This window comes from Colobus angolensis, unplaced genomic scaffold (genome assembly GCF_000951035.1).
Source record: "Colobus angolensis palliatus isolate OR3802 unplaced genomic scaffold, Cang.pa_1.0 Scaffold232, whole genome shotgun sequence".
NCBI lineage: Eukaryota > Metazoa > Chordata > Mammalia > Primates > Cercopithecidae > Colobus > Colobus angolensis.
This window is the reverse complement of record NW_012115511.1, coordinates 1,028,113-1,046,898: the sequence shown is the minus strand read 5'-3', so window position 1 is coordinate 1,046,898 and position 18,786 is coordinate 1,028,113. Positions and strand designations below refer to the sequence as shown.

The 18,786-nt window shown below is 41.7% G+C and overlaps 1 long non-coding RNA gene across 1 annotated transcript in view; it reads left to right on the top strand.

The window, feature by feature from the left end:
* The window catches only part of LOC105513584, an 84,032-nt gene extending 79,001 nt beyond the window's left edge, over window positions 1-5,031 (top strand). The window contains exon 4 of the long non-coding RNA XR_001002050.1: window positions 2,500-5,031. This is a non-coding gene — a long non-coding RNA (uncharacterized LOC105513584). The remainder of the gene's footprint in view (window positions 1-2,499) is intronic.
* The last annotated feature ends 13,755 nt before the right edge of the window (window positions 5,032-18,786 follow it).

The window sequence follows — 18,786 nt, the reverse complement described above, 5'->3', positions numbered from 1 at the left end:
TCAAGTGATCCTCCCACCTCAGACTCCCAAGGTGCTGGGAATACAGGCATTCCTGTGCCCGGCCTCATATATTTCCTTTTTTATCTTGAAATACAAACACGTCTTTCTCATCCTCCTTGAGTCCTCTTTTAAGTAAGTCTGGAATAAACAAATAATATTTATTTTAGGTTGGTACAAAAGTACATTACTTTAAATGACAAAAACCACAATAATTTTTGCACCAATCTAATAATATAAAGTGATCAAAAGATAAATCCCTTAAAAATAAGAAAACTGTTGCGAGGCTGAGGTGGGCCAATCAGGAGGTCAGGAGATCGAGACCATTCTGGCTAACACGGTGAAACACCGTCTCTACTAAAAAATACAAAAAAATTCACTGGGCATGGTGACGGGCGCCTGTAGTCCCAGCTACTTGGGAGGCTGAGGCAAGAGAATGGCGTGAACTTGGGAGGCAGAGCTTGCAGGGAGCTGAGATTGTGCCACTGCATTCCAGCCTGGGCTACAGAGTGAAACTCTCCAGAAAAAAAGAAAAGAAAAAGAAGAAGAAAAAGAAAAGAAAACTGGGGCTGAAGTAGCAGGCAACTTCTTTCTAGGCACAGAGGCAGATGGGAGGGCCTGTCAGGAAGAGGGCTGATAATTGGGGATAAAGACATTTAGATGCCATCACATTTCAGTTTGGGCTTTTTAACTGGAAAGATGCTTTGCTTTGCAGTTCTTTAAAGGAATCACAGGCTTTGTGATAGAGGAGGGGGTGCTGAAAAATTCCTGTGCACTGTTCAACTAGAAAACAACGTGAGGCCCCTGTGAGAAGACACAGACGGCTGGGTGCTTGGGACCAGCTAGCTCTCAATTCCACATTCCAAAAACAGAATGACTAAGAGTCCCTCAGGCTTTTCCCTACACTGGTCAGGAGGGTCTGAGAGGGGAAGGGCAGGGCGAGAGGCAGGACAGGATCTCCATGGTTATTGGCCAGGGGAAGCTGCGTCTGTGCCTGGAGCACTCCTTGCTCTATGTTTCTTAGGAAATGTGGAGGCAAGCACCGGCAAGCACCGAGCAGAATGGGAGGGCGCAGAGCATCACTTTCTCTGTGGTGGTTGTTCATTTTCCGCAGTCCTTGTTTTAGACTATTTCTTCAATTGATGAGTAATTTTGGTTTTGTTTTTTTGATTTTAAAATGTTTAACCAACAACTAAAAATCGTATGTATTCAAGGTTACATGACGATTTGCAATACCTATGTATAGTGTAATGATTACCACAATCAAGTTAAGTAACAGGTCCATCACCACCCACAGTTACCCTTTGTGTGTGTGTGTGTGTGTGTGTGTGTGTGTGTCTCGAGGACACTTTAAATCTTTTCAAACTTCACCTAAATATACAGTATTATTAACTATAGCCACCATTAGACTTCCAGAACTTATTCATCTTATAACTGAAACTTTGTACCTGTTGACCAACACCTCTCCATTGTCCTCACCACCGGCCTCTGGCAACCACTCTTCTACTCTCTATTTCTACTCTCTTTTCCACATATGAGTGAGATCATGCAGTATTTGTCTTTCCATGTCTCACCGACTTCACTCAGTATCATGCTCTCCATGTTTGTCTGTGATGTCAACCAATAGGAGGCTATTTCTTTTTAAGGTTGAATAATATTCCATCATATATATATGTGTGTGTATATATATATACATACACATACACACACACATATACATATAATGTTTTCTTTATGCATTCATCTGTAAATGGACACTTAGTTTGTTTCTATGTCTTGGCTGTTATGAATGCTGCAATGAACATGATTTGAAATACTGATTTCATTTCTTTCAGACATACATTCAGGGATGGTTGGATCATATGGTAGTTCTATTTTTTTAATTTTTAAAGGAAACTCCATACTGTTTTCCTTAATGGCCGTACCAATTACATTTCCATCAACAATGCAAAAGGGTTCAATTTTCTGATAAGAGTGATTTTTAAGGCTGGGCACAGTAGCTCACACCTATAATCCCAGCACTTTGGGAGGTCTCCCAAAATGCTGTGATTATAGGTATGAGGCGGGAAGATCTCTTGAGCTCAGGAATTTGAGACCAGTCTGGGTAACATAGGGAGACCTTGTCTCTACTAAAAATTTTAAAAAATTAGTCAGACACAGTGGTGCACACCTGTAGTCCCAGCTACTTAGGAGGCTGAGGTAGGAGAACCACTTGAGCCCAGAAGTTCATGGCTGCAGTAAGCCATGCTTGCCCCACTGCACTCCAGCCTAGGCAACAGAGTGAGACCCTGTCTCAAAAAAAAAAAAAAAAAAAGAGTGATTTTGGACTTAGATCCGTTTTCTAAAAGATGAATTTCTCCTTTAATCCATATAAAATAATTTTAAAAGAGGAACAGTAAATTTTTAAAAAAGGAGTAGGTTGGGTGGAGGCTGTGGTACTTGTTCCTGGTTGCATACACACAAATACCAAACACCATGCTTCTTATTCTTCTCTTCACTCAGGTTAGGCTCAGCTGTAGCAAACTACATCAAATCTCAGAGGCTTCAAAAGACTAAAGTTTCTTTCTCACTCATGCCGCACATCTACTGAGGGTCATGTGGGGTTCTGCTGAGCGATGTTCTCCATCCAGGATCCCAACCAGGTTCCCAGCTGGTAGAGCAGCCTCCACCTGGAACATTGCCTAAGATATTGGAAGGGTACACCAAGGCAATGGTGAAGCTCAAAGTGGCTCCTAATGGCTGACCAGAATCAGCTTTCATATCTCCTTGGCCAAAGCAAGTCTCTTGGCCATAGCTAATTCCCAGCAGGTGAAAACATGATTTCTGCCATCCAGAAAGAGAGAAAGCCAGAACATCTTAAACAGCTCTGGTGACTATCATATCCTTTTCTTTTAAGCTAAATATGAGATTCTTTCATAGCAACTATGGCACTCAAGATGTCCCCAGTACTGTCACAGTGGAGTTTACCTTACAGAATTGGGCTACTCTAAGTGACCACCTGTTGCCTCAAAGGGTAACGGGTCTAATAGAAAGAAGTGTACTCCAGAATTGTAAGTCTTCTGGATTCTGCAACTGGAAGAGTAAGTGGATAAGAATAGCCAAGAACGTGTGAAAGAAGAATTTGTGAAAGTTAATTTATAATGAGGACAATCATAAATTCTTCCTGAGTTAGGTCTCCTTATCTGCAAGAGTCCCATCTGCCAAAGGGGACAAGATACAACATGGGAATCCCAATGGATGTGGATGCGAAGTAGCGGTAAATTTGCCTCTTCTAGACACACAATATCTGGTAGAAGAAATGGAGAAAAAGACAAGGGCAGACAACCAGAGGGAGGGGTAGTGATTCTGGCAAAAACAGAAGGTAGAGTATATTCATTCTAATTTAATAAAACTATGGAAGGTGACCCTCTTGAAGGCTGCCTCCACACCCACCAATCAAGGCTCCATCAATGTAAACTGACAATCCATCATGGTAGTGCTCAGAGAGCCATGATAATTTATCATGTTATGGACAGATTGGCATAGGCCCTGAGGGATACTCAAAGGCCAGTGGAACTGCTGCGAGGCCCTTGTGTTGGGGTGATATCTAGCATGGCAGACTCCTCTAGGTTGATATCCTGGGCCAGAGGGAGCAGCTGGACAATGTCACATTGGTTCTGAGAGGTACATGGCACTTGCACGAGCCAGACTGGAGCTAAGTCAGCCAGGGAGGCTGTCAGGCCCTAACCACATCAAGGATGGCCAAATCATTTTCCACTAGGGACCAGCTTGAGCTGTAAATGACCAATAGGACAAATGGTGTCATCCAGAGGACCCAACCACCCAGATCTGAGACATAGTAAGCCTCCTTCATCCACCCAGACATACGTTAGGAAACTGAAAGAGGAAGAGAGGAGCCCCCAGAGACTGGGTTTTTGCGTAGAAGGAACTGAATAATTTAAAGAGTGTTCAGTTTCTGAGGTCAGACTGAGATGAATGAATGGACATGAGGGGTCATAAGGAAGATCAGCTCACCGAGAGCAGTAGTTCTCAACCCCAGCTGTACATTGCACTTTAGAAATGCCCAGAGCTTTCAGAAAACACTGCCCCCCACCCCAACCACACTTATTATGTTGGAATTGTTGGTGGTGGGCTTAGATATGGGTATAGGTGCATATGTATGCAACAACACATATGTATGTAATTTCTCCAATGTTTATAACATACAAATACGAATTATCTGATCGAAATAAACAGTGTCACTAAAGGGCATTCCCTGGCAGATGCTCAGGGCTGGTGGAATTGGCTCCAGAACTTTTGCTGTTGACTCCCATTCCCTACTTGGAAAAGCCTAATACCTGACTCCCTGAACCTGGCCTTTAGCTTCAGGCTCTAAAGTCAGATCCCTTCCTTCTCCCTCTGGCTCAGTCTCCATCGACTCAACTAGTCCTGCCACCTCTTTCCTGCTTGACCCAGCCCTAGCACCCTACTCACTGGGGTGGCCATTATAGGCAGCTCAATGTAGACCAGTCAGTGCTTTGGCTGGAAAACAGACAGATGTCACTGAAAGAAGCTGATGGATCTTTCTCAGGACTGGCAGTTATCCACCATGAGGATGAAGGCCACATGGGGTATGGTCAGGGAGTGAGCGCACATCCAGTGAACTGGCTGATTCCTGCTGTGGCATGTGCAACCTACAGGCCCATGGATGTCAGATCTTCTACAGAAGGGAAGCCAGAATTTTAGATTTTTATCTGAAATTTATCAACATTTAAATACCAGTAAGGCATTCATTTTTTCTTAGATTGTATGTGTCAAATGAAAAATAAACCTATTTACGAGTTAGTCCCAGCCCCAGACTCTGGCCCTGGCCCCTGGAAAGCCTCTGGAACAGTAGGGATTGCTGGAAGAAGGGTGTGTGGAGGCCAAGGATCTGCTGCGCCTTTCCAGTCAGGTGGGTCACAATGAGACGGTTAAGTGTTTGAGCAGATTATGACCACACTAAAAGTGATGCTTCCCCTGGGGCAGTTTTACAAGAAAGATAATAAAAACCAACAACCAAAACAACGATGGTTATAATTTGGTTTTGCATAAGTGCTTTAAGGAGGCCCTCAAAGCTTTACAGAATTCTTTAACCCTTTCAACATCTCTATGGGCGAGGAATATGGAAAGTGAAACCTTCATTTTATAGCTAGAGAAACAAATGTGGGGGAAAAAGCCACTAAACGACCAAAAATCTCGCGTTATTTTCCGAGGTGGATACAAATCTGGGCTTAAGGACAACATTTTGTTGGTTATTTTGAATCCACTTAAGAAAAGAAAAATTTCAACATGACTTATTTGCTCACGTCATCCCTCATAATTCTCACATCCCCTCCAGCCATCCACTCACATCCCCTTGTGCCCATTTTTCTGGGCGAAGTTCAGGTCAGTTGCTTTCCACGAAACCTCGCTGGGCTGTCCCAGGTCTCAGCTGACCCTCCCTCCATCCTCTGCGCCCTGGTATTTAGCATGAGGACAATTCATATCACAATTAGTCATGCCTGGTCTCCAGACCAGTTGATCTACCTACTGCTTGACACTGTGTTATTGCTCTGCATTTTCATTGTGCTTTTTAAATGCTGCTCAACTCCTGTAACTCCTTCAAGGTTGGGATAGAATTTCATACAATGGCTTCTGGGTCCCTCTCAGGGCCTTGGACAGAGCAGGTCTCAGAACATATTTCTCCCAATGCTTCCTTTATCTTAGCATCTGCTTTCAGTTCTCTAAAACAATAGAGTTAAGAAAACAATTGGGTGTGAACCGGCTCCTTGCCAGTTTTATGAATTGCACAAGTCTCCAACTTCTCTGAACTTCAGTTTCCTCAACTGTAAGTTGGCGATAATAGTCCCTACTTCCTAACGCTATGGTGAGGATGGTATAATTTAGGGTATATAAAAATACTAGAACACCATTCTAAACACAGTTAGCATTTTCTACATGTTAGCTGACTTTTTTGTTTGCTTGTTTTTTGTTTTGTTTTGTTTTTTAAGACTTAACTTTTTAAAAGCAGTTGTACATTCACAGCAAAATTCAGAGGCAAGTAAAGAGTTTCCCATGTGGCTGTTGCCCCTACATATGCATATCCTGCACTATCATCAACATCCCCTATCACAGGGGTCCCCAACTCTCAGGCCACAGAAGACCAATACCAGTCTGTGGCCTGTTAGGAACTGGACTGCACAGTAGGAGGTGAGCAGTGGACCAGCCAGCATTACTGCCTGAGCTCCATGGCCTGCCAGATCAACTGTCGCATTAGATTCTCATAGGAGCTAACCCTACTGTGAATTGCTCATGTGAAGGATCTAGGTTGCACACTCCTTATGAGAATCTAATGTCTGATGATCTGAGATGGAACAGTTTCGCCCCAAAACCATCCCCCAAACCACCCCTGTCTGTGGAAAAATGGTCTCCCCCCAAACTGGTCCCTGGTGCCAAAAAAGTTGGAGACAGCTGCCCTACCAGAATGGTACACTTGTTACAACCAATCTACCTGCTGCATTGACACATCATTCTCACCCAGAGATCATAGTTTACATCAGGGTTCACTCTTGGTGTTACACATTCTGTGGGTTTGGACAAATGTATAAGGACACGTATCTACCATTATAGTGTCATACACAGTAGTCTCACTGCCTAAACATTTTCTATGCACCACCTATTTTTTCCTCCTTCCCCTCAAAGCCCTGACAACCACTGTTTTTCCTTTACCAGAATGTCATATAGTTGGAATCATACAGTATGTAGCCCTTTCCCATTGGCTTCTTTCACTTAATAATATGGGTTTAAGTTTCCTCTGTGTCCTCTCATGGCTGGGTAGCTTTTCCTTTTGTGATGAATAATATTCTGTTGTCTGGAGGTACCACAGTTTTATGTATCCATTCACCCCAACAGACATCTTGATTGCTTCCCCATTTTGACAATTATGAATAACTGCGAACCTGCACCCATATGCGAGTTTGTACATGATCACGAGTTTTAAACTCCCTTGGGTTAATTCCAAGGATTGCTGGATCGTATAGTAAGAGTAGCTTTAGTTTTATAAGAAACTGCCAAACTGTCTTCCAAAGTGGCTGTACCATTTCAAAGTTCCCTCAGCAATGAAAGAGAGTTCCTGTTGTTTCACCTCTTTGTCAGCGTCTGGTATTGTCAACGTTCTGAATTTTGGCCATTTGAATAGACATGCAGTGGAATCTCATTGTCATTTTAATTTGTATTACATATAGTGTGGAAAATCTTTTCATATGCTTATTTGTGACCTGTACATCTTCTTTGTTAAAGTGTTTGGCACATTTTAAAAACTGGTTGTTTGTTTTCTTTTTGTTGAGTTTTAGGAGTTTTTGGTATGTTTTGATAACAAGCCCTTATCAGATAAATCTTTTGCAAATATTTCCTCCCAGTCTCTGGCTTGTCTTTTCATTCTCTTGACAGTGTCTTCCACAGAGCAGAAGTTTTAAAATTTAATGAAGGTCGGCTTATCAATTATTTTTAAATTTTTCTACATTCTTATTATTAGACTAGTGTCAGAGGTACTAAAACTTGCCCTAGTTAAAATGCAGCAGTAAACTTTTCATCTTTTTAAATCCCACACTAATATTTTGGGAGTTTCATTTTATGACATCTTCTCTGGTTTTGGATTACTTTCATTCATCAATTCTTTTTAAAAAAAAACAAACAAACAAAAACAAAAACAAACAAAAAACGTATTTAGCACTTACTATAGGTCCAACATAGGGGAAACCACAGTGAATAAGATACGCAAGTTTCCTGCATCCACAAGGCACTTCCAGTCTGGCAGGAATGAGGGTAGTAAACCAATTATTATAGGTGGGATAAATTTTGTAAATGGAGAAAAAGCAAGTGCCGTGAAGGGCATAGCAGAGGGAACTAACCTGATTCAGAGGGTCTTACAATACCTCCCTTAACCTCGAAAAATCTCCATAAAATTCCCATGACAATATATGGCCAAGGGATATTGGTATTAGCAGGAAAGCTCCAAGCGTTAAAGCTTCAATGGTTGAAATAAATTGACCAAAATTGAAAACAGTAACAAGTCCAACAACTTGTTCACTTTTGCCTGTGAAGTTTAGATGAAGACAGAGAAGGAATTACTGAGAGCCCAGCTACGCAGCATCACACATGCCAACCATCCTGCCATGTCCCAACCAACTTGCCACTCAGGAAGTGGCAGAGATGGGAAAACTGCAGTATTGGCTATATCTTCCAGAAGACACCTATATGCACCATAAGAACCAGGACTTCTCATCCTGGGCAACTGTCAGAGTATAGAGGTTTTTGTGTGTAGCTGGGTGCCCTCCAACAGGCGTTCTCAGCATCCCTGTATTACAATTACAGTCCCTTGTCCTCCTCTTGGCTTATCTCTGAGCACTCCCCTGCAATGACCAGAGCGGAGGTATCAGAATAATAGCAGAGATAGAGGAGGAGGACTTTGCTGGGCTGTCACCCAGAAATTACCATAAAACAGATTCATGCTCAAGAGCCTGGTACCTCACTTCCAGTGCTGCTTTTGAGCTCCTGGTCCCCCAGTGAGTTATGTATCCACCTTGGATACCTCACTGTCACCTGACTAACTTACCATGACACCTGGGATTGAATCCCAAACTAAACATCTTTTGAGGTGACAGAACATTCCACTACCCTCTTCTGCTATATAACATTTCAAAATGTCAGCACTTTTCTAGCTAGACTTTGGCCTAGAAATGGAAGTTCACACATGCTAAGAGAATAGCTGTTGGTTTAATAATTTCAGTCCTACTGGAAATACCAAAGTTGTCTGGGCCTAGTTCAAGTTATAATAATATATTGGGGCTTGTTTTTGACATTTTATGTGAAACTCTCCAAAAGCCCAAGGAAAATAAGAACTCACTAAACCTCTTCGTGCCCTTAGGAAGGAAAAGGAAGTTTTGAATTCTTCTCTCCCGGTTATAAATATTAAAGTATATGCAGGAAGAAAAATAAACCATTGCTTCATCAAGGCTCCCTGGTTGCTAGGAGCTGGAAGCCAGCATGGCTGAAATGTAAAAGGAAGGATTCAATGTAAAAAGGACAGCAGAAAGGGCCAGGCCTCACAGCACAGATCTTGATGGCAACTTTGGTCTAAGAACAAGGCTAAAGAAGAGTGTGAAGGAGAAACTTGGCTGGGAATAATCATTCAAATTTCAGTTTTAACAGATTACTGTGTTCTGCAGCAAAGGAGCTGAAGACAGAGACGGAACACAAGAAAACCTGTAGGGAGGCAAGTGCAGTGGCCTGGGTGACAGATCCTGATGGCCTGGGCTGCAACAGCAGTTGTAGATGTAGAGAGAAGACAGCAGATTTCAGAGGACAGGTCCCCACCATCCCCAGGTCGATGGTGGGTTGGTTTAGTGGAAAAGGTAGAAGATGGTATCAAGGATGTCATTTAACAGCTGGGAGAGGAAGATGTGGCACTGAGTCCAGAGAAGAAGGGGGATAGCCAACAGCATGGTGCCATAGAAGCTCAGGAGTGGAGATGAAATATTCCCAGGAGGTTATCATAATGTTAAGTGGGTGACTACGACCTGCATCCTCTGTGGATAGATCCTGCCCACCATGCCCTAAGATTAAATCACACCAACTATAGTAAGAAGTTACCTTTTGAAGAGTCCTGATTAGGTGCCAGGCACGATACAACTTATATAGTCTTTGTTACCTAATTCAATATTCTAAAAGACAACTTCTGTCAGACAGGTTTGATTGTTAATCTTCACTTTCAGAAGGGGACACTGAGGCTCCAAGAGAGCATACAGGGTGCAGAAGGCCACTTGGCTGGTCACAACAGAGCCTGGATGCTCATCTAGACCTTTCTGACTCCAAAGCCCAAATTCTTAACCACAATGTTTTGCTGCTTCTTCACGAAGAGTCTAAACATGAAATGCCTAGGAGTTCAACTGAAATAAATAATTTAGTTTCACAGAGGAAAAGAGAGATAATAAACTATATTTCTAAAGCAGCAGGGAACTTTACAAATACGTGTTATTGGTCATTGGGGGTCTGGGTGACATACCGTCCCTGGATCAGCACAATATTGTGTGCTGTTTATTAGAAAAATAACTCACATCGCCTCTCATTGATTGGTGTGTTTGTAGCATATAAGTTATGAAGGACAGCACACATACCCACGACAGCAAATGGAAAAGTAATGATCTGCTTCATTGACAGAGAACAATTTACTTTTCCCCTAAATGAAATGTTATTATTAGAATTTGAAGTGCATTAACATAAAGGAAATGCATTGAGGAAATGCTTTTTGCAGCCCCTACATGTGTTGAACATCTGAGCAGTACCCCCAGGTAGTCCCAGCTCTCATTTTGGCCAATAGCTAAGAAGAAGAATTGCTTAGGGGAAGATGAACTCAGCAGTGATTGTATCTAAATACCATGAAAAGCACAGACAAAAAAGAATGCAGTAAGTGGATGGAGGTTAAACACAGATTTAACGAAAAGAAAAAAAAATTACTGAGGCAGCGACATTGGGTGGTGGAAAGGGACTGTACATTAGGAAAAAGGTGGCTCTGTTTCAATCTTTGCCATCAACAAGTATTTTAAATTCCATGTCGCTAAATGTTAAAAAAGGACAGCAGTCCTGGGCCTGAATACTGCCTGCCTTCATTTATTTACAGAGTTAGCATTCTTTGTCAGAGAAAGGGGAACATGGGAAGGAAATGAGCGGCTTTAGTGCTGTGTGGGCCATTCGTGGGCATTGCCATGACAGGCTTGCATGGCGAATCGTGAGACTTTAATAACAAGAGCTTTGATTTGGATTTTAATTTTCCAAAAGTGTAAGTCAGTGAAATTAACAGAGCAGGTGGTAGAAAGAGAGCAGTGTGGTGAGAGTATAAGTCACTTCGCTTTTGGATGAGGAAAGGAAATAACCAGGGTGTCCCAGATTCTGCTTCTGGTAATTAATGAGGCACCTAAATTCACCCTCACTTTCAGATTATTGAACTAAACTTTCTTCCTGTGGTTTTCATGAGTGCTATATTTTTAATTCAAAAAGGACACTGTCCTCATTTTATCCTCATCCACTGAAAGGCTTTCTCTCCTACACAGTGGCATATTGGGGTGGAAGGGGGTGCTGACAGTGTGAAGTGTCCCATCTGGTGAAGCCATTATAGCATGTTGCATTCCCAGACAGAAATAAGCCTCACTAAGGCAGAGGGCTACACAGGATGCCGCTTATTTGGTTTTGCCTGTTTTGTACAATAGGATTTTGGCTGGGATGATCAGCGAAAGTCTACTGATTCAGGTATTTGCATATGATAAAACTTAGGACATAGACCCTAAACTCTGTCATGAGAATCATAGCCATTTCTTAATTTATTCAAGATGTATATGGATACATAAAAGCTATGTGTAAATTAAATAGAGATATATATATATATATTGCATGTTAAAATTCATATATAACAGAATAAAGCAAGCAAGAAAGTAATGTTTTTCAAAAATATGAATGCAATAATTTCTGAGATTTTACTGTCTAAATGCGTATATATTCCAAGTGATTTTTTTTTTTTTTTTTACTTTTTAACACGTAAGTGAAATTAAGCAAGGAAAGCATCAGTTAAACATTGCCGCAGTTGAAAAGAAGCAAGAGAAAATCACAGTTCCAATTAGAACGGAGGTTCTCAGCTACACTGAAAACAAACACACAACTGACCTTGGCCCTGTGCTTCACCCTAGAGAAAGTCAAGGAAGAACAGGATATGACGGCAAAGTCTCGTAGAAGGACAAGCCTGGGCTGTCCCTGAATATATCAGAGGCTTCTTTAGCAGGAATTTGTAGTGAGGGACGGAGCACAACATCCAAATCCTTCTTGCTGGAACTGTCTCTGCCTATAACCAATGTTGTTTATGACTTGTTTTTCCTACCATTAAGCTCCTTTGAATATTCAATTTTCCATAAAAAACTATTGATATAACAATAAAGACAACATGTTTTTGGCAACCGTTTTTTTTTTTTATTTTAACAATTATTTTAAGTGTTTTTTTAAAAAATAAAAAACAACTATTTTTTCAGGATTCTGACTTCCATACAGTCAAGGCTTACGTAGTTACAGCCAACGAACTTGAATGGAAACACGGTGGTTTCTGGTATCAGCTTCCAGCTCCTTTGCATTCAGGAACTGGTGCTAAAAGTGGGGATTCAAGATGAGTTCTTATCTAGTCTAGACATGGTGTGTCCTCTCTTATTCATGACCCTTGGGTCTGCTGTACTGGGAGGTCCCTTCTTGCTTCAGAGAGTAGATGACTTAATCTCTTACTTAAACAGGAATCTTTCTCAATGGACTTTCAGGAGTGTCTTTGTTGACCTCTATTACACTTTCTCAATGTTAGCTTTAACTCTGCTATACCATAGATTTCCATCTCCAACTTAAGAGATTTGTGTCTGATTTCTCTCTCTGGCCTAGGAGTTCTCATTATACAATGGGGAAAAGTTATAAAGTATGCCACACAGAGGCAACAACTTATGGCTGGGGGTCCTAATGACACATGGATCATTGATTGAACAGAAACTTGGTGGCCAGACACCTTCTGTGCAACAACAAACATAATTTTCATTTCCACTATGCCCCAAACAGTAGCTCCACACACAACTGCTTAATCACTTCAGCCTCAATATTATATATTATATCATATTATCACCTCCCTCTGGTTTTATCCAAAGACAGTGAAAATTACAGAAACACTACCTCTTGCCTGCTCACATGGCTTTCCCAAGAACATATCACATCACTTCCACTTTAGATGACAAATGAAACTGGTCTCCAAGCTTCCTTGAATGGCATGCCTAGCGTGGTCACTTCATGCAGGAGCTGTCAGCTGTTAACTGGAAAGCACTCCTTGAAATGATTTGTAACTCTGCTATAAAAAGCTTTCCCTCCAGCTAAAACTTGCACTTCTTTCAAGTTTGATGACAAACACACTACTGGCAAAGGCGAGGGTGTATTCATGAGCACAGGCATATGCCCCGGCACACGCACACACCCCCCAAACACTCCCACCTCGATTCTCTTATTTTAAAAAAAGGAAAAGTGAATCTTTCTGAGCATTTCAATACAGTTTAAAGCAGGTGGAGGCCACTAACCAGGTAATGTTAAGAATTGTCCCTTGGTGCCCACTTTGATTGCCAGCACCTGTATTTGGGATGGGCACGTGGCAGGTGCTTGATCATTCTTTTGAATTTTCTGCTGCTGCATTTGGTCTTTTGATGGCTAATCTTGCTTATAACAATAATGTGAAAAACAATCCTAGTTCCATTAACAGCCAAAAAAAAAAAAAAAAAAACACTCCTCAATCCTGCCAAAATATCTAGTCACTTCCGCTCAGTCTTCTTTCTGCACTTTTCTTTACTTGCCCATGGAAGGAAACCTCCTCCAATGTATGGTTGAGACACTTCCCTGACTCCATTGCTCTGTGATGGAGAGCTAGCAGGCTACTCATTTGGGTACTCAGGGACCTACTTGGCTTTGTTGTTATGATACTTACAGTACTTAAAAAGAAATATTTATTATGCTAAGGGATTCAGGCCTCCAAGTCTTGCCAGAGGCAGAGCTCTGGCTCCTAAATTGGTTTCTGAGTTGCTGGGCTGGCTGCAATTAGGACTGCCTATCCCCTGCAGAAGAGCAAGGGTTAGATAAGAGCCCTGAGAAGTGTGTGGAGACAGGCTCCACTAGCTAACCTTCCCAGGTAGCGTTTCTAGAGGCTTTAAATGCCATATACATTTAAGGGGGAAAGGCAACATTACATAACGTGGACAAGCAAGGCACCAAAAAGAACGTTAGCATTTTTTTTTTTTTTTTTTTTTGAGACAGAGTCTCACTCTGTCACCCAGGCTGGAGTGCAGTGGCACAATCTTCACTCACTGCAAGCTCCGCCTCCCGGGTTCACACCATTCTCCTGGTCCAGACTCCCGAGTAGCTGGGACTACAGGCACCCACCACCACGCCCAGCTAATTTTTTGTATTTTTAGTAAAGACGGGGTTTCACAGTGTTAGCCAGGATGCTCTCAATTTCCTGACCTCGTGATCCGCCTGCCTTGGCCTCCCAAGAATGTTAGCATTCTTATAGGGTGACACAAAGTGCAGAGGGACAGTAAGCCACATTCTCTTAGGGTGTACATTACTCTCTAGATATTAGTGAGCTTGGTAAACTAGATTAATTCATTCAGATCCAGTACAGGAGACAATAAAACTCACTTTGTATTGGGTTACAAACTTATTTCACTTTTGGTTTGATTTCCTTATTTCATTAATTGCTTTCCCTATTTACTGTTAACTATTCACTCTTAACTTTCTCTAGTTTGCACCATCTCATTTGATAGCTTGACCTTGTAGTATGACTTTTTACTTCTAATCTGGGAAAAATGAGCTAATTCCTATAGTCTTGCTGTTTTATTATTTTCTGGTGCTACTTGGATGGTTACCTTACAAAGTTAATACATAACAAAGCTATCATTACAAAGTTAATACAAACAAAGTTATCAGAAGACGTTTTTAAACCCTTGGCTGAAAAGAGAGAAGGCATTTAAAGCAATTAAAAAATCATAAATATTTATGAGACGTAAAATGCATACTTGTGTTATACAGTGCTAAGTGTTTGTAATCCTCCCAAGGATTCTAGAGAGAAACGAAGACTCTGCAACAGTCTAATTTAGCCATTAGTACCCACCTAGCTGTGGACAAGTAACTCAATTGTAACCACTTGCCCCAACAATTCCATTGAGGAAGTAAGAAAACACATCTGTATCCTCTTTACTTTAGAGGTACGTCACCCTATACTATCTTTCAGTAAAACTACAGTGCGTCATCTTTCACGTTCATGAAACTTGTTCTTACAATACAACTGGAATCCCATGGTTTGGAGAAAAGTCAATTTGGAAAATAAGCCATTTCTCCATTCTAGTTTATTCAATATCTTTATTGGAGGTATTCTTCATTAAACATAAATGAAGGTGCCCTTTGAGGGGCATGTGACAGTGACCCCTCTTATTTAGACCTCAGCAAAATCAAAACATAATGGATTTTTTTTTTTTTTTTTTTTTTTTTTTTTCTGAGACGGAGTCTCGCTCAGTCGCCCAGGCTGGAGTGCAGTGGCGCGATCTCGGCTCACTGCAAGCTCTGCCTCCCGGGTTCACGCCATTCTCCTGCCTCAGCCTCCCAAGTAGCTGGGACTACAAGCGCTTGCCGCCACGCCTGGCTAATGTTTTTGCATTTTTAGTAGAGATGGGGTTTCACCGTGTTAGCCAGGATGGTCTCGATCTCCTGACCTCGTGATCCGCCCTTCTCGGCCTCCCAAAGTGCTGGGATTACAGGCTTGAGCCACCGTGCCCGGCCAACATAATGGATTAAACCTGTATCTGTCAAAGTATTATTTACAATCCAAAGGTCTTTAAGATCTAAAGCAGAACAATCAGAGTGTGACTAAGATAGTAAAGACAGAGTGAAACACTGAATCCCGATGCTCAATATGAACTCCAGGAAAGGGAAACTAAACTACTAGAATTTGACAGTGTTGACCCAGGGAAGAGGCCCATGCGGTGGTTTGCTATAGAGAGGAAAGACAGAGACAGGTGTCACTATATCCATGACATCATGCTCACCAGGGTACCGTCCATCTTATTAGACACCTGACACACAGAAGGAGATGTTCTTGCTCTGTGATCCCCAAAATTTAAACCTATGTCCTTATATGTGTATGTTTATTTATAAATTATGCTTACTTATTATTATTAGCTAATATTTTAGGGTACAACATCCTCTTAGAGCCAGATCATCCTTAACAATGGGTCTTGTAAATCCCTATCTAAAAGGTTTTCTTAGTAATTATATGTATTTAGTGCATATAACTATAATTATAACAATAATATTTTTTTTGAGACAGAATCTCTTTTAGAGATCCTGGAGCGCAGAGGTGGGATCTGGGTTCAATGCAACCTCCATCTCCTGAGTTCAGTGATCCTCCTTCCTTAGCCTCCCAAGTAGCTGGGATTACAGGCACTTGCTACCGTGCCTGGTTAATTTTTGTATTTTTAGTAGAGACAGTATTTTGCCATGTTGGCCAAGCTGGTCTTGAATTCCTGACCTCAAGTGATCCACCCACCTCAACCTCCCAAAGTCGTGGGATTACAGGCATGAGCCACCGTGTCTGACCTAGTGTATATAATTATATATAGTGTATATTTTTGTGGCTAATTTCTCAGATCAGAATCGACTATTGTGTTTTTAACTTCATTGTGTGGCAGAAGGACTTGAGCAAAGGTGATTGCTCCACCCTTTTTCATACTTTCCACTTGCCTTGCATTATTAGAAGTACCTCTGTTCATTAGTTTTTTCCAGGATTTTTTAAAAGATGTTTGTGCATTTTGTTTAGCCTAAACTTGATAACACAATATAATAATGTGAGGTAACAACATTACAGACACATAACATGTAAATTCACGTATGTAAACTGCAACAAGTCTCAATGAGAGCAAAGGCTAGGGGTCATGCCTTGACTACTCTGTCCTCCTACCCAACATGGAAAGGTGACATGAGAATCTCTGACTTGTACACCCCTGAGATTGTTAAAATGGAAACAGAAATTTCCCGTATTGTTTTCCTAGCACTCAATGGAAAGTGTTGTATACCTACCGGGAGGCACAGCCTTTGACTAACAAACATTTCATTCACCGTAATGACAAATCCCCTAGAGCCAATGAATAAATCCATACCAGGAGAGAAAACGTACTGATCAGGGTTTGCAAATATTCCAGACAAACTGACAGTTAGTCTTTCATTATACAATAGCAAAATACTCCCAGATACAGGGGCAAAGGCAAATTCTTAGACCTGCAAGCAAACTCGGATCCAGGGGCATAGTGCAGAGATCAAGAGCATACCACGGGTCACCTAAATGCCAACTGATGTCCAGGAGCCTGAGGGGTCATCATGCTCTAAATTTCAGCCAGCCAGTTTGTCCTCTGTACATGCCATGTAGCAAGTTCTTTGATCCATTAGTTGTAATACAGGGGCAGTAAAAAGACCACACAGATCTTTATAGCTGGTACATTGTGATTGATTATCTCTGCTTAATGTTTTATAAGCATTTTGGGGGAGTGCTACTGAGATGGAAAACGTGGGCTTGGGTCTCATCAGACCAGTCTCTGTCTTCTGAACTAGCTCCGGTTTCCTGCAGCACCCCTGAATGAGTACCCACCCTCTTCTCCCAGTGCCGCCTTCCCAACCACAGGGCAGCTCAAAGGCAGTCTGAACCAGGAAGCCTTTCTTCTCTCCCATACAATGATTTCTCCCGCCTCTATACTTTTATAGTACTTTGTACCTAGTACAGCTTTTGTTACCTTTATGTGAGTTTCTTTCTCCCTCATTCAAAGGTAAACTCCTTGAAAGCAAAGACCATGCTTTATATTCTTCCAAACACAGGGTGCGGCACTTTGAAAGGCAAGTGCACAGTAGCCGCTTCTAGAAAGGTATTAAATTGGCCATCCAACTTTGAGGTTCCTAGGCACTTTTTTTGTCTATGTTCTTTGCAGATTATTAAACAGCTAATGTTTTGGTTAATACCATAGAAGATCAAATTGCCAAACACATGATAACTGTATTCAACATGAGTATCTATATGAACTTAATGAACTATCTGTAGACTTGATTTAGAATTCAAATTGCTTTCATATTTTCTAAAAAAACAGTTTAGTCACTTTCACAGTTTGAAAGGAAAAGTCTTTCAAAACGTGCTTTAAAAAGTCACCCCAAATGCTTTGGCATCAAAATGGGCCTCGCAGTACAACTATTCTGATGCGTGAAGGGTAAGCTAATCAACTGTTTGATAGCCTTTGGCATACAAAGGTCTTACAAACTAAAGAGAGCACATTTGCAGTGCACAATGGGTGTGACAAAAACTTGGTTCAAAAGGTTCTAGTGAAGTCTAATGTCTTACAGGCTCCATCGCCCTCAATTCTTGAGTGTTCCTGAACTTCTTTTTTTTTTTTTTTTTGAGACAAAGTCTCACCTTGTTGCCCAGACTAGGGTGCAGTGGTACGATCTCGGCTCACTGCAACCTCCACCTCCCGGGTTCAAGCGAGTCTCCTGTCTCAGCCTCCCAACTGGCTGGGATTACAGGTGCCCGCCACCATGCCCAGCTAATTTTTGTATTTTTAGTAGAGGCGGGGTTTCACCATGTTGGTCAGGCTGGTCTCGAACTCCTGACCTTGTGATCCACCCACTTTGACCTCCCAAAGTGCTAGGATTATAGGCGTGAGCCACCGTGCCCAGCCAAGTGTTCCTGAATTTCTACAACATGCCACTCTTTGGTGTTATAGCAACAGTAGCTTTCCCATAGAGAATATTGATACCTGCAATGGCTCAACACCACTAATGGCCCCAGAGCTGAAACAGTTTTGCTGGCATAGGCAATAAGCCTCGGTTGGGAATCCTGAGCCCAAGCAGTGCCTGACTCCAGGTTGACTCACCATGCAAGCCTGGACCAACTACTTCACTTGAGTGTTCTTCACTGTCTCCATTCCATTGCTCAAGAAGAGGAATAATCCCTACTGCATAGGGATGAATCGGAAAATATTGGTAAAACTCCCTGAAATCTCCACCAGAAAAGTGTGGTTGAAAGATAATTACACAACAGTATATTTTGCCAAGGAAATTATGCAAGCAGGGAAAAACTATTCCGTCAAGAAATACTATCCAATGTGAATTAGTTCCTAACATATCCTAAATAGATAATAT